The 15,875-nt window shown below is 35.4% G+C and overlaps 1 protein-coding gene across 2 annotated transcripts in view; it reads left to right on the top strand.

Moving 5' to 3' along the window:
- The window catches only part of PCDH11X (protocadherin 11 X-linked), an 826,171-nt gene that overhangs the window by 112,477 nt on the left and 697,819 nt on the right, over positions 1 to 15,875 (top strand). The window lies entirely within an intron of this gene.

Genomic DNA, 15,875 nt, shown 5'->3' with positions numbered 1-15,875 from the left:
AGTAAAGGTCCTTATCACTCCTTTGTATATATGAAGATGAACATTCCTTGAAATAATTATCCAGAATCTCTTTAAAAGCATTCCTCAATGGTTTGATGAGTGCTGTATTTGAAGAAGATGAAAATAGACACTTTATTTTTAAAGCTGTGACTCCATGTCTTAGAATGCAATGTCTCTGAGAAAGGAACTTCTAAACTGACTTCTTTGGGCTAAAATATTTACCCATATAAGCCAATGCTGGTACTGAGATTTAACAGTATTTAAATTTGGGCCGTAGATGAAAATGAATGCTATTTTTGGCTATTAACTATTCTTGATCTATCCTTTGCTTTTGTTTGAGAGATTATCTCCATTTGAGAACAATATAGAAGGCATTGAAACTAGTTTTCCACAAAGGCCAGAGGGCAAAAATATCTATTTCCTTACTTGATTCCTTCTTATCAGTTGACTTGATGGCACCTTTAATTTAATTGTCATTATTATATTACATTTGCCTCACAAAGTCACAGATATCTTCCAACCTTTTGTGTTGTCATTAATGGATTCCTGGAATATTCTCAATGAAATGTTCTTGATGGTCTCTCTGGTTCTTATTCTAGTCATGCATAGAAAAAGACAGAAAGATAGCAAATCTTAAGACTAGTCATCATAGATAAATAAAAGGCACTTTTAGTGAACTTTATCTATTAAATTACAAGTAGCCTAATTGATGAGCTACAGTATACTGTATTCTTTCTCCCCTTCAAGCACTCAAAGAAATATTACTTAATTTAATCAAAATCTATAGTGCATAAATTGAACAAAAAATCTGAAATATATTATCTCATTTATTTTAATTATGCAAGTTCATTTCTAAATGATACAATATTTAAACTATTATATTTCTGAAACTTTTTATTTTCAATGATTTAAATGGAAAAGTTATAAAACAATTTTAATCCCATTCATTCATTAATCTTTTATGTATAAGTCTGTTTTCTCTGTTGACCACCCTGTCCATGTTATAAATGAAAATGTGTATATGCTTTAGAATAATTTTTAAAAATTGAATTTATATTCAGTCAGTATTTACTATCCTTTTCATTTCATGAAATACTGCCTCATTTTGCTATTTTGTCATCTGTACTCCTCACTGTTCAACTAGATGTTGTAATTGTGTGTCTAGCTACGTGTGATGTGCAGCCTGAGCGCAACAGAAATGCTACAGGACAAGCAGACCTTGAGTAATCTTATATAAATCTAAGCCACATTCCGTAAATGCTTCCTGTGGGTGCTATTGTGTAATAGACGTGTTTTCTTAGCTTTTATGAAGCTTAGTTTGTGTTTATTTTAAATATGCCTTAGCTTTCTACAATATTCAAAGGTTCTGTGATAATACAAAGCTGTATTTGTTGTATATAATTAGTAGTTTTAGAAAGAACTACAGTGCATTTTTTTCATACATCATGGGTGTTCATACATGACATCTTTGATTTAATGTGTTTAGAATTAGTAGTAGACTTTTAAAATTCTAGAATAGCTATAGGTTTCTATTTTTATGGTACATGTGATACACATTTGTTGTAGAAAAATCTAGAAAATAGTATAAAGGTTTTAGATGAAGAATTTAAAAATTATCTGTCTTTATTTCAAGCTATAGCAGTAAGTTCTTTATAATAGTAATTCTGTTTGAAGGCTATATAACTTTTGGAAGTGGTGCATTTTTAAATTATAGAATTATGCTTATTGTTTTATAATTATAAACTATACATGCAGGATTTTTTACATGTATTGAAGATTGATTTATTAAGCATATTGTTTATTTTTATAGATGTATGATTGGACAAATTTATGTAATAGCAAAGCTTGATTAGTTGATAGTGTAATACAGAGGCTTGTTACATATCTCCACCGTGAGATTAAACTCGCATCAGTAAAAATAGAAAGTCTTGATGAAAAAGCTTTTAGACTTTAAAATAATGCCATCTAAATATTTTCCAAAACTTTCCTTAGAACAAACAACCTAGTTACATAATTATTTTCCTGAATTTTCAGAACCAACTCTTTTAATTTTTCCATATTCTAGATATTCTCCACCAAAATTGTTTTAACTGTTCTTTTTGAAAGGGTTTGTTATATTTAGTTATCCATCCATACACAAGTATATTCAATTAATAATAAAACTTTTTTGTCAAGTGAAAAAAATCACAAATCACATTTCATTAGGTTGCAGATAGTCAAATTCACATAATAATGAAAATCAAGTATTCCAGTAGATTTTCTAGAAATATTTGTATTTTATTTCTTTTCCTGGAAACTTATATGTATCAATTATATATTGATTTACTTCATAAAATGTTACTATCTTTTGAATACAGTTGACTTTTTAAAAAATTTTCAGCGTCCGGGCACAGTGACTCACGCCTGTAATCCCAGCACTTTGGGAGGCCGAGGCAGGTGGATCGCTTGAGCTCAGGAGTTCCAGACCAGTCTGGGCAACATGGTGAAACCCTGTCTCTATCAAAAATGCAAAAACTTAGCTGAGTTCAGTGGCACATATCTGTGGTCCCAGCTACTTGTGAGGCTGAGATGGGAGAATTGCTTGAGTGACATGTGGTCTCAGCTACTTGTGAGGCTGAGATGGGAGAATTACTTGAGTGGCAGGGGGGTTGTGGGGGAGGTTGCAGTGAACCTAGATCATGCCACTACACTCCAGCCTGGGTGACAGAGTGAGACTCCATCTGAAAAAAATTTTTTTACATATAAATAAATAAATAAATAAAAACATTTTCATTATTTTTGTCTTAAAACTTGGAAGAAACATTAGATATAATAATGCTTTCATTAGTTAGAGAAAAGTTTAAGTAGTACTGCTCTTACTCTTATTCAGTAGTAATGAAAAGTAAAACAAAGATGCAACTCTAAAGAAAAACGTTATTTACAGAAATCTATAAAATAAAATTTAAAATATATTTATTTATTATATATCAGTTCTAACCTCAATTACAAAATCAATGCAGAGCACCATTTCAATGATATAACTTAAGAGAATTGATTGTAAACAACTGTTATGTTATACAAAAATATTTTCGGTAATTCAAACATGCAGTTTGAATAGTTGTTGAGTGACACAAACTTGAAGTAACTAAAATTATTTTTAGGAATTGGCTGACTCTTTTGACATGTAAATACAGACGTAGTCTCATATTCAAACTAATTTATGGCCTCTTAAATGAGAGACTACATTTTATTATTATTTTTATTTATTTCATCACTTGTTATTCAAAACTATGAATCGAGTGTATTTTTTTGCAGAAAAATATACACATCATTTGTGATGCTCAGATTAAATAATTACTTTTTTTTTTAAGACACGGTCTTACTCTGTCTCCCAGTCTGGAATGTAGCAGCCTGATCTCGGCTCACTGCAACCTCTGCCTCTTGGGTTCAAGATTCTTCTGTCTCAGCCTCCTGAGTAGCTGAGATTACAGGCGTGTGCCATCATGCCTGGCTAAATTTTATATTTTCAGTAGAGATGGGGTTTCGCCATGTTGGCCAGGCTGGTCTTAAACTCCTGACCTCAAGTGATCTGCCCGCCTTGGCCTCCCAAAGTGCTGGGATTACAGGCGTGAGTCAGCACACCTGACCAAATAATTACTCTTTTTACACAAAATTAATTATCCAAGAGAAGCTGCTGATATCTTCCAGATGATAATCATGGCTGTGTTTACATGATACTAAAACATCTGGAGGCAAAATACAATTTTTTACTACATTTAGGGATATTTTGCTGACCTGACAAAATTATCTGACTACATTAAGACACAGGCTTTAATGCTACAGAATGATGTTGTAAGTAGTTTCATTTTTGATAGAAAAAGACTTTTACATGCTATATAAAGTTGTCATTATCTGAATCTAGAATAATCAATAACAGCTAACAACAGAATTCCACACAGTGCTGCAATTCAATTTTACATATATACATTTCAGTTGTATATAAAGCCATACGCTTATTTATTTCAAAATAAACACAAATTACAGAAATGAGAGGGAATGTACAATTAAATCTTTTTAGGTATCTGAACTGAAAGATAAATATACCAAACTCATGTTTAGAAGTTGGTAAAGCTAATTGTGTGTCTGGAAGGAAAGTCATATTAATTTGATGTTTAAGCAATTCTAACGTATTAGAATTAAAATGGGTTAGTGTATGTGTAAGCACAGATATGTTTGCATATATGTGTGCATATTTATGTTTGTCAAATTTCCAGCAGAAAAAGTAATATAAACTGCAAACTAAAAAAAACTTCTTAAAAGAGTTTGCATCTACATTTGCAATGTTATTGTCCTCCTTTACACTATTATTCCTTGCTTCTAAACTATAATCGTCGAGTATCCCTTATCTCATCCCATATATAATCTTTCATTTAGAAAATTCCTGTCGTATCGAGTACATTCTGTATATGTCCTTTGTTTTCTTCTTTTACTCAAATTGTTTGGCTGTTTCCCAAATGATCACAGATCCAGTAATGTTAAAGTACATATGAAAAAAATTAAACTGTTTTTTGTTATCTAAGTATTAGTACAGATTCTGCTTCTCACACACACACAAATAAAAATAAATTTGCATTCCATAATGGCCAACTTCTGCCCAGTTGTTATAACTAAAATATATCCAAATAAAAGTTCATTAAAACAATCCTTTTTATTTTGCATTGTTACATTACTTTAATTTTAATAACTATGAAAATAAGTAGTTCTCTGTTAGTGTCAGATTTGCAGTTTCATATGTCTTCAACTTAATGGGATTAATTTACATCATCAAATGGCTATGGTATAGATTTACCATAATTATATACATGAATACATGCCTACCTATGAATATATAAACAAACGTTTTTGTTAACAACTCGGTGAGGACTTTGGACTGACATAAATCATAGGAATATGATTATGAAGATACATTCAATTTTCAAATTGAGCAATGGATATACAGTTTGTTATCATTTCTGATTTTGAATAGAGTTAGTACTAAGAACAGCGTTGAAGAAAAGCAGTATAAAATTAAAATTGTGGAGATTTAAAATACAAGAGGATTCATAATAGTCACTTTAAAAATATTGTTTTTGCTTTGTACTTTGGAGCTGTAATTTTTTAAAAAAAGAATGAGCAGGGTTTTGTATGAATATATTAGAATGACTAATTATAGAGCATCTTTCAACTGGAATACATGTAGATACTAAAACCTGGTTGTGTATTTGATGTAATTTCAGTGCATGCAGTGTGTGTAATCTGTATTAAGTGAAATACCTATAAATAAAGTTGTTTCTGCATTCCAATAACACATCTTCTGATATTTTTTGAAGCGCTTGTTGTCAGCAGGGGCTACTAGTTTCATTAACATCATCAAGGATCCTAAAATATTTTTAGCACAGTAACATCCCACCTTCTTCATGGTGTAGCTCTTTATCTGTGCTGGATTAACCAGAACTTTTATATTGTCATTTCTATTCACCACCATTATGGTATAATTGATCTTTTTTGATTAACCCAAAACAATGAAGTAGTCATATTTACTAAAGTTTTAATTTTGTGCATTTTATTGTACTAACTTTTTTGAATATTGGCAAGGTGGTATCACTTATGAACCACGGTGTTTGATAAAACATTATCGATAATAGAGCTTGCCATGAGTTCAAACAAGATTAATTAAATATTTCTCTAACTCCTACTGTGAGTAAGGCAGTGTGGAGAAGGTCAGTGGTTATCGGGAGAGATGGGGTATAGGGGGCTGGGAATGCAGGATGACTAGGGTTCTCTCCTCGTTGCTATTAGTGTAAAAAGCCCCCTGCCCAGGGAGTTGAACTGCAAGTATGTTTAAAAGAAATCACAAACAAACAACAACTTTTTTTTTTTCAGTTCAGAAAATCTCTGAGTATATATCAAATTTTAAAAAAAGAAACAAAAGCACATAAAAGTGACAAAATATAAAACTTCAGTGTTTATTATAATAATTAGGAGTGTGTGTGTGTGACAGAGAGAGGGAGAGACAGAGAGAGAGAGAGAATATCATCACTGGTGAACCACCTCCCAAGTATGTATTGGGTATGGGCATGCCTGTACCTAACCCATTTCAGGAAGCATCCTGAAGTCAGCAACACTTTCTTCCCCTCAGTCACATCCAAGTAACAACTAAATTCTGTTGCTAATACCTCCAAAATACCCCTGACATTTGTTCCGTTGCCATTTCCTATTTCCAGTCTTCATCACCAGTTACCTGTTCCACTACTAACAGGTTGTCTTACTTCCTACTTTCATTTGTTCAATCAGTTTTCTACCCCGTACCTATAATATCCCTAAAACACAGGTCTGATCCAGTGAAGCCTGATGGAAAAGCTTCTGAGTCTTTCCTCATTGCACATAGAATAAAGCCTTTATCTGTTTTTCAAGGGACTTGGCAATCTTAACCAGTTCTACTTGTTCATTCTATCTCCTACCATGCCATGTACCTCGTATTTTTGTCATTTCTTCTGCTATCCCCTCTTCTCTGACCATGGCATGCACTTTGATGCCTCCATAAATCTGCACAATTTACCAGAATTGTATTGAGGACTTGTTTTGGTTAAGACACTGCTGTGAGGACAACAAAAATAAGCTGCAATTGGCGATATTGAAGTGCAACTGTGCAGCTAGTACAAGAACACAATTTTTTTTATTTTTGAGAAAGAATCTCGCTCTGTTGCCCAGGCTGGAGTGCAGTGGCCGATCTCGGATCACTGCAACATCTGCCTCCCGGGTTCAAGCAATTTCCGGCTAATTTTTACATTTTTAGTAGAGATGGGGGTTACACCATGTTGGCCAAGTTGGTCTCGAACGCCTGACCTCAACTGATCTGCCAGCCTCGTTCTCAAAAGGGCTAAGATTACAGGCGTGAGCCACTGTGCCCGGCCAAGAACACAATTTTAATACCAGATAGAATGATAAAAATGAAGAAAAGCTATCTGATTTTATTAAAAATGAAACCAGTCTGTATGGTATCATTTCCTTCCATATCTTTTCAAATCTTAGCATCAACCGTACATAATTCTTATAAAATTAAAATACTTCAAATAAATGACTAGGTCATATAACCTGTAAACATTAGTTTCTGGACAGTATTCCCAGAAAATTATTACATTACTTTTCTTCATTAATTCTAGAAAGAATTTTAAATATCTATTTTGGATATTTTGATTGTTGTTACACTTTTGTCCATAAATTGTACTCGAAAAATATCAAAGGAAAAAACCCATTTGTTGATCTAGATATAGTCAATATACAAAGGGGTGAGAGAACCACATACTGCTTTTAGGCATTTTCGCACAAGAAGCATCTCAGAGTGTGATTTCTTCAAAGAAAAATATTGCCAGTATGCTATATGGCAAGAAAAAAAAGACATTCTTGTCTTCAATAGAGGGACATTTTCTATGGTGAATAATCACAAATCTATATTAATGACTATGGCTTGGATGTGTTTGTATAGATATAAATTCTGTCACCGAAGTACTGAGAGGAAATGTTCACCCAAATAGACATCATTTTGTCTCTTCTCCTCTCTGCTGAAAAACAAAGTTATCAATTTTGGGAAAACATGAACAGATGGAGAAACCATGGGATATCAAATGTACATATATGTATGTCCAAATTATAACATAGCAGATCTACTCTAAAATGCAGAAACTACATATCCCTAGTCAAAACTGACTGTATGTGTGTGTGCGTGTGTGTGTGTGTGTGTGTGTGTATATATATATGATTTTAAGGAATGAACTTCTTGGCACACACATTGAAAGCAAATATGCTACCTGTTTCCTAGAAACAGAACAGATAAAAATAAACCACCAAGTTCGTAAGTTAGCCCTTTTTTTTTTCGTTCTTACTATGACACAAAAAGTATTTCTAAATTATATGTAGGAAACATTCTGAGGAATTGGGGTTTTGTTTTGTTTCTCTTTCATATCTTTCCTGGACAATCTTATATCAGGAGATTCTGTAACACCAACTTTAGGATAATACATTTCCATGGTACATGTTTTACAAAAATTCATTACTTATTTCACCTCTTTTTATAAAGGGAATGAACACCATCATGAGTAGGAAAATAATGTTTCTTTCACTCAGTTACAACTATAGAGAATTTTCAATCATCCCAGATAAAATAAAAGAGGCTATTAACATTCTTAAAATAGGTGACTATTTTCTTCAGTGCACATACCTTGGTAATAGAGGGTCATTATAAAGGGGTAATAAAGTGGAAGACTAGCTATGAAGACCAAGGCTAAGGACTCAACAACATGAAAAGCATAGCAAGAGCAGTACATTACCATATTTCTAGTGAAAAAATGTTTCCTTTATATTTGTATGGTGTTTTATATTTTTTGAAGTACTTTCATCAGGGCATTGGGAAGATTATTATTCATAAATGCACGCCCTCATTCCTTTTTAATCTGATAGAGGCCAAATGTATGTTTTACTCTGATTTATTTCTTAGAAACAATTATATCTAAAATGAATCTAACTCAAAATGTACCATAACAACATTCCAAATCTGCCTTAACTCTATTTCTACCTCAAATATCGCTGTGCTTATGTATGAAATTTCAAATTTCATGGTCCATTTTTTTCTTTCATGGAGAAAAACACCATATCCTTTCTGATATGAAATCGAAATCTCAAGAGGCAACTCAGAAAATAGACTTGCAACGTATCCTTTTTTAGGTTAGTCTGGCATCTAGAATGTGTTAGAACCCCGGATTGGCTACCACATATAGATACGGGAAGTGCTGGATGTACTAACAGATAGAGATTTGTCCTATTAACACATTAAAGAAACATGCTGTAGATCAGACCTTCTCATCCTCTGGGAACCCTTTGTGACACCATGTTCACATAGGGACATGTGCCTTGTCTCTTATATAATTTCTGTTCATCCAGTAGGTGAAAAAGTCTGAGTCACCTACAGACTTTCTGGATAAGGTGACTCCTTTTTACTCAGGAAAACAGTTTTCTGATCATGTTCCCTTAGAATCCATTTTTATGCCTTCCTTAACAATGTTACTTTGTAGTATACTTCAGTCAAATCACCTGAACTCTCATTCCCTGAGAGGTGGTCACTATCCTCATCACGATGTCTATATACACTGTATGGAAAGTAAAGTTTATTTAACCACATAACCTGCTATTCTGAAAATACATTTTTCACATTGAGAGAAGTGTACTTTGTGTAGCTAAAGCTATACAAGGTGGTTGAGTGTTGGCAAAAAGAGATTGAGACAGGGAGAGAGTGCTAGTGCTAAAAAGATCAAAAGCCTGTCAAGAAAAGAGAAAGAGGTGGTAGGATCCAAAAGATCAAAACTATGGATTCTCTCAGACATTTCCTCAGTTTCGTCAACCCGCATCTTTATTAGTTTGCCTCTCCCTGCTAATGCCTAAGATTGGTCCTTAAACAAGTTGTCATTTCTGAAGGTTTCACATAGTCACGCCCCCAAGTTATACCACCTTCTCTCCTCTCTGACAGAAATATCAAATAGGCCTGGAGTGGTGGCTCATGCCTGTAATCCCAGCACTTTGGGAGGCTGAGGCAGGCAGATCATGAGGTCAAGAGATCGAAACCATCCTGGCCAACATGGTGAAACCCCGTCTCTACTTAAAAATACAAAAATTACCTGGATGTGGTGGCATGTGCCTGTAGTCCCAGCTACTCAGGAGGCTGAGGCAGGAGAATTGCTTGAACCCGGGAGGCAGAGGTTGAAGTGAGCCGAGATCACGCCACTGCACTCCAGCCTGGTGCCTGGTGACAGAGCGAGACTCTGTCTCAAAAAAAAAAATCAAATAGTTATGTATATTCTCCCTGAGGTTTCCCCTTGCCCAAAGAAATGTAACAGTCCAAAAAGATCTTTATATAGGTTTGATTCTATACAGATGTATAAATACTGACATTATATGTATAATACATACTACATTATATATATGTATATATTTTGTATTATACATGCATTACGTTATGCATTACATATTTATATTACATGTATAATATATAATACACATAACATATTGCATACATTATGTATATACATAATACATATATAACACATATAATAAATGTATATAATACATATACATAGTATATATAAATATAAAACTAGAGTTAATAGAACTTAGGTCATAATTTTAAAAAAAACTAAGAAGATGAAGATTATATTTTTCTAATGGGAACAAATCTTTGTTTTCATCTTGGAAAAATATTTTACTTACTTAACTAATTAATACATTTTTTTGAGACAAGGTCTCTCTCTGTCACCCAGGCTGGAGCACAGTGGTGTGATCTCCGCTCACTGAAGCCTAAACCTCCTGCGATCAGGTGATTCTCCCACTTCAGCCTCCTGAGTAGCTGGAACTACAGGCACCCACCACCACCCTTGGATTTGTGTGTGTGTGTGTTTGTGTGTGTGTGTGTATTTTAGTAGAGATGTGATTTCACTGTGTTGACCAGGCTGGTGTCAAACTCCTGGACTCAAGAAATCCACCCACCTCGGCCTCCCAAAGTGTTGGGAGTGAGCCACTGCACCGGGCCTTAATTTACATTGAGAATGCTCTCTAGTCTTCAGGTGGTTGTGTTATACTGGCTGACCTAATGCCGGAGTCTGTAGTATTACCTACACTTTTTATGAGACTTATTGTTTTATCTGTCTTCTGCTTCTCTTTTAGAGATGGAGTGGATCCTTACAGATTGTGTAGTATCCTAGTCTGCCTCTATTATTTGACAAATGATGGAACCAAGGCCCAGAGAAAAAACTGACCTTTAATGGGCAGCTATTTTATGTCAGGTAATGTGCTAGGTGCCATACATATGTTAGTTCTTTATCTCAGAGAGGTTACAACATTAGTAAGTGTCAGAGAGAAGGTCTAAAGTTAAGTCTGATTGACTCTTAAATTCTCCTTCCACTATACTACATCACAATTCTGGCAGATCTATGGCTCCCCATTCTCCTGATTTGAAGTCCATAGGCCCTTCACTTTTAGCATTCTGAGTGGCTTATGCCTGTAATCCCAACACTTTGAGAGGCTGAGGTGGGTGGATCATGAAGTCAGGAGATCGAGACCATCCCAGCCAATATGGTGAAACCCCATCTCTACAAAAAAATATAAAAATTAGCTGGGCATGGTGGTACGTGCCTGTAATCCCAGCTACTCAGGAGGCTGAAGCAGGAGAATCGCTTGGACTAGAGAGTCAGGGGTTGCAGTGAGCCGAGATCGTGCCACTTCACTCCAGCCTAGTGACAGAGCAAGACTCCATCTAAAGAAAAAAAAATTCTCCTCTGCTCTATAAATCAACACCAAGCTCAGTTATATTTTCCCAACACTCTTTGTACCTCCCTAGATTCATTCTCTTCTATTTAAGGTCAGGTAGATAATCTGGCATGATTATTTTTATTAAATTTTCATAAAGTTGGCAAGCACTACATTCATTCTGGAAGCTACTATTATTAGCAGATATTTGCCATGGGGCATAATGCCTATGAACAAATCAGTTGGGAAATGCAAATAGCATAGACAAGTTTCTCTTCTTTCATCTACTTGCATTTCTAATATATGAACCCAGGACAAATTCTGAAGGTAGTAGTTATTCAAAAATTTTTATTTGAACTTCCTGCATATAGTGTGTTGCAAGCCCCAGCTCTGTTATCCATTCTGCCTTTGCAATCTTTAAAACATAATATGATTCTAATGTCCTGCAGTTTCGTAAGCCATAGGGTGAGTTCGATAGAGGAGGGAATATATATGCATCACCAAATCTAAGTGTAAAGTAATTTTAACATCAATTTATAATGAAAAGGAACATTTTGATGCATTAAATATAGCTACGAATTCCTACTTAACCTGATTAGACATATTGGTAATGACCAGAAATATATATCAAATATGGACCACCAGATACCTATGAAAGATAAGGAAAATAATCAGTTTAATTACAATATGAATTTTCAAATTAGTCAGAATGACTAACTTTTGCTTATATAATATAAATTGGAAATATATTTTGTTTCTAGATTGTGCTTCCTAATTTAACTATTTAATTCATATGTAACAATTGCAACATTAATTTTTAATATTGTCAAATATATACCATGCCATAATATAAATACATTTTGTTCCAAAGAGGTAAAGTTCATCACTTATTTAGAAAGCTGCATTAACTCCTTACGTCCACTTAGGGAACATACATCAAATTCCTGTGCTACATTAAGTTCTGGAAATTAGAATTTGTAAAAAGGAGAAAAGGAGAGAAGGATTGATTCAGGAAAATTCTGTGAGTGCTTACTACGTCCCAGGCCTAGTGCTAGGTATACTGAGAAGCAAGGTGTGGTGGGACATCACTGGGCTTTAAAGTCAGATAGACCTTTTTTCCAAATCTGGATTTGCAGGGTTTAGCTATGTGGTCTTGATCCTCTTTGAACCTCAGGATCTTCATCTTTCCAGTGATACCAAGATGTCTAATCAACAGGATCATGAGGAGTAAATGAGATAATATGTAAAAATGTACATGTCACAACATCAAGGGAACAGTAAGTATAAGTCCTTTTCTACATAGATGAACTCATCTAATCTTCTTATAATGTTATGAGCTAGATATCACTGGTATCGTAATCATTTTAAAAATTGAGCTCTCAGAGAGCTCAATAATTTGCCCCAGTCCAATTTCGTCAATTTATTTTTCATTCTCCTGTACCAAAGCTATCTCAGATCAACAGTCTAGGTGATCCTACTTTATTAACTGCTTAATTAGAGCTCACTTGCCTGGTAGGAATGTTGCTTCTTAAACCCTGCCATGTGTGTTCTTTATGGGAGTCTGAATAGAAATATCGAGTCTAGTTCTGGACAGTAATGTAACTTTAAAGCCTTTTCAGTTGTAGGTGAAGGTACTTTTCAATACAGCTGATGTAAAATGTTGACTTCTTTTTTTTTTTGAGATGGAATTTCACTCTTGTTACCCAGGCTGGAGTGCAATGGCGCGATCTCGGCTCACCACAACCTCCGCCTCCTGGGTTCAAGCAATTCTCCTGCCTCAGCCTCCCAAGTTGCTGGGACTACAGGTGTGCCCCACCATGTCCAGCTAATTTTTGTATTTTTAGTAGAGACGGAGTTTCACCGTGTTGACCAGGATGGTCTTGATCTCTTGACCTCATGATCTACCCTCCTCGGCCTCCTAAAGTGCTGAGATTATAGGCGTGAGCCACCGCGCCCGGCCTTGTCTTCTAATGATAGTGAAAATTATTGATGATATTGACTAAGTGGTAGAATCATAAAATGTCAGATGAACATAAGACCCAGAATGTGTGCATGACTTGCCTAAGTTTATTCAGTTAGATTTTAATAGAATCGGGTGATGAGTGTTAAGCTCCTGACTTCCAGTCCAGGATATTTACCATTGAATACACATTCTGTTTACTATGTGACAACACTATAGCAACCGTATGAAATGACATTGATGACTATTAAAATTAAGAAAAAGTGAAGCTAACGATAACAATGCCATTTTAGGAGCCAGACAATTGTTGAGGTTTAGTTTTCTATCTAATGTATCTACTGTGACCTTGGAAAATCAGTCATCTTCTCTCTCTGAGACTCAATTTCTTCATGTGTCAAATGAAGATGATGGGTTGTTCAGAACTCCAAACAGGACGACTTTTCAAAAAGCATTTGAAAAATGAGAATGTTATATAAATGGTCATTGTTACCAATACCATGTTTATTAGGGTTCTCTAAAGGGACATAACTAATAGCATAGATGTATATATGACAAGGAATTTATTAAGGAGTATTGACTCGCACAATCACAAGGTGAAATCCCACAATAGGCTGTCTGCAAGCTGAGGAGCAAGAAAGCCAGATTGAGTCCCCAAATCTCAAAAGTAGGGAAGCCAACAGTGCAGCCTTCAGTCTGTGGTCGAAGGTCCAAGAGTCCAAAAGCTGAAGAACTTAAAGTCTGATGTTCGAGGGCAGGAAGCATCCAGCATGGGAGAGAGATGCAGGCTGAAGGACTCAGCCGATGTAGTCTTTCCAGGTTCTTCTGCCTGCGCTTATTCTAGCCATGCTGGCAGCTGATTAGATTGTGCCCAGCTAGATTGAGGGTGGGTCTGCCTTTCCCAATCAACTGACTGAAATGTTAATCTCCTTTGCCAGCACCCTCACAGACACACCCAGGAACAATACTTTGCATATTTCAATCTAATCAAGCTGACACTCCATATTAACCATCATAAGTCCACCCCTTGTCAACTTGAACCCATATATGTCTCCTTAAATTATACACATATATAATCTTCTAACAATTACAACTAACATAATAAAACTATCCTTTGTATAACCAGAAAGACACCAATCCCTAACCCAAATGTTATTATCTAAAGTTGGCAACAGTTAAATGCTGAAATGAAATCAATAAATCTTATGTCACATGATAAAGAAAAAAGAAAGGAAACAAAATGAAGGTATTTTCTTAGTACAAGTGTATACAGGCACAAACATGTTATTAACAAAATAAGGAAGAAATACTCATGACAATCATAGTCCTTGTTTCTGTGACTGGTCACATGGTCATAGCTGGTATTGATGACTACCTTCTTCTACTACCCATTCTGTATTCTCTTTGCCTTCAGCAAGCACCTCAAAAGGTTGTGGTTTTTACCTGGTGGAGTGACCCAAACCTTTATTCCTTCAGGGTCTGGACCATTTGTAGTCCTGCCTGGATTGGGGTGTTTTAATTTCTCATTGACCTTAATCACAGTACAGGTCACTAATAGTTTCCCTAGGGGGTCTCCTGTATTCCATGCATACTCTTCCTGACCTCCACTGTGGAGTAGTAGATTGATTTCATCTTGATAGTCTACGTCAATCACCCAGCCAACACTGTAACTCCCTTCTTAGCCTGTTGTCTTAGAGGTAGGAGGAGCCCAAAGTGGCCAGGTGGCAATCTTAACTTCCGGTTTAATGGAATTGTTGTTGTATCTCCTGGTGGCAGCATTCCTCCCTCTGGAATTAAGACTGCTAGGCCAGCAGAATGTACTGTCCTGGGAACAGGAAGCAAAACTTCTGCTAGTGGGTTATTAGGGGTGATGGTGAGTGGTGCCACTTGCACTTCCACCACTTGATTCCTGGACCCGTGAATCCTGGCTACTGTAGGAAGCAATACCATATATTGGCCGCTGATTCAGAGCATACGCTGCCTTCTGGAGAACTTTGGCCCAGCCCTGCAAAGCCATTCACCATTCTATCAGTCCAGCTGCTTCAGGATGATGGGGAACACTATGTAATTAAACAAGACTTTCAACCTACTCTACAATCAGGTTTCCTCCCTCACAAGACACTGAAAATGATGGGTCTTTGATTACAAATATCCTAAAATTTCATGCAAGTATCCAAAATGTCAAACTTATGATTATATGGGGGTGACTGTAAGACTCCCATGTTTCTGAAATGCAATTTCTAATTCATGAACTAAATTTATGCCAAGTATTTCTTAGAATAGCTCATAAGCACAAGAAATCAAATTCCTTAAAACCATGGGTTTGTATGGCACTTAATTAAGGAAACCGAGAGTTTTTGGTGGCAAGTAAGGCCATTTTAGAAATGGTAACTCTAGTGCTTCTCCTCAAAATTAGAAAGAGAAGGAGAAAATTGTTCTTGTGTGTCTACTCTGTGTCAGGAACACTGGGGTCGCAGGAAGTGAATGAGCTTCGGAATCAGGGAACATGGGTTATAATACTGACTTTTTGGTCTTTAGCTGTTGGACCTTGCATAAAACTATTTACGATTTCTGAGCCTTGGGATCTTTAACTATAAAAATGGCAAAA

The sequence above is a fragment of the Aotus nancymaae genome, unplaced genomic scaffold (assembly GCF_030222135.1).
Source record: "Aotus nancymaae isolate 86718 unplaced genomic scaffold, 86718_ANA_hifiasm-v0.15.2.pri h1tg000004l, whole genome shotgun sequence".
NCBI lineage: Eukaryota > Metazoa > Chordata > Mammalia > Primates > Aotidae > Aotus > Aotus nancymaae.
The sequence above is the reverse complement of the archived record's forward strand: the minus strand, read 5'-3'. Positions and strand labels throughout refer to the sequence as shown.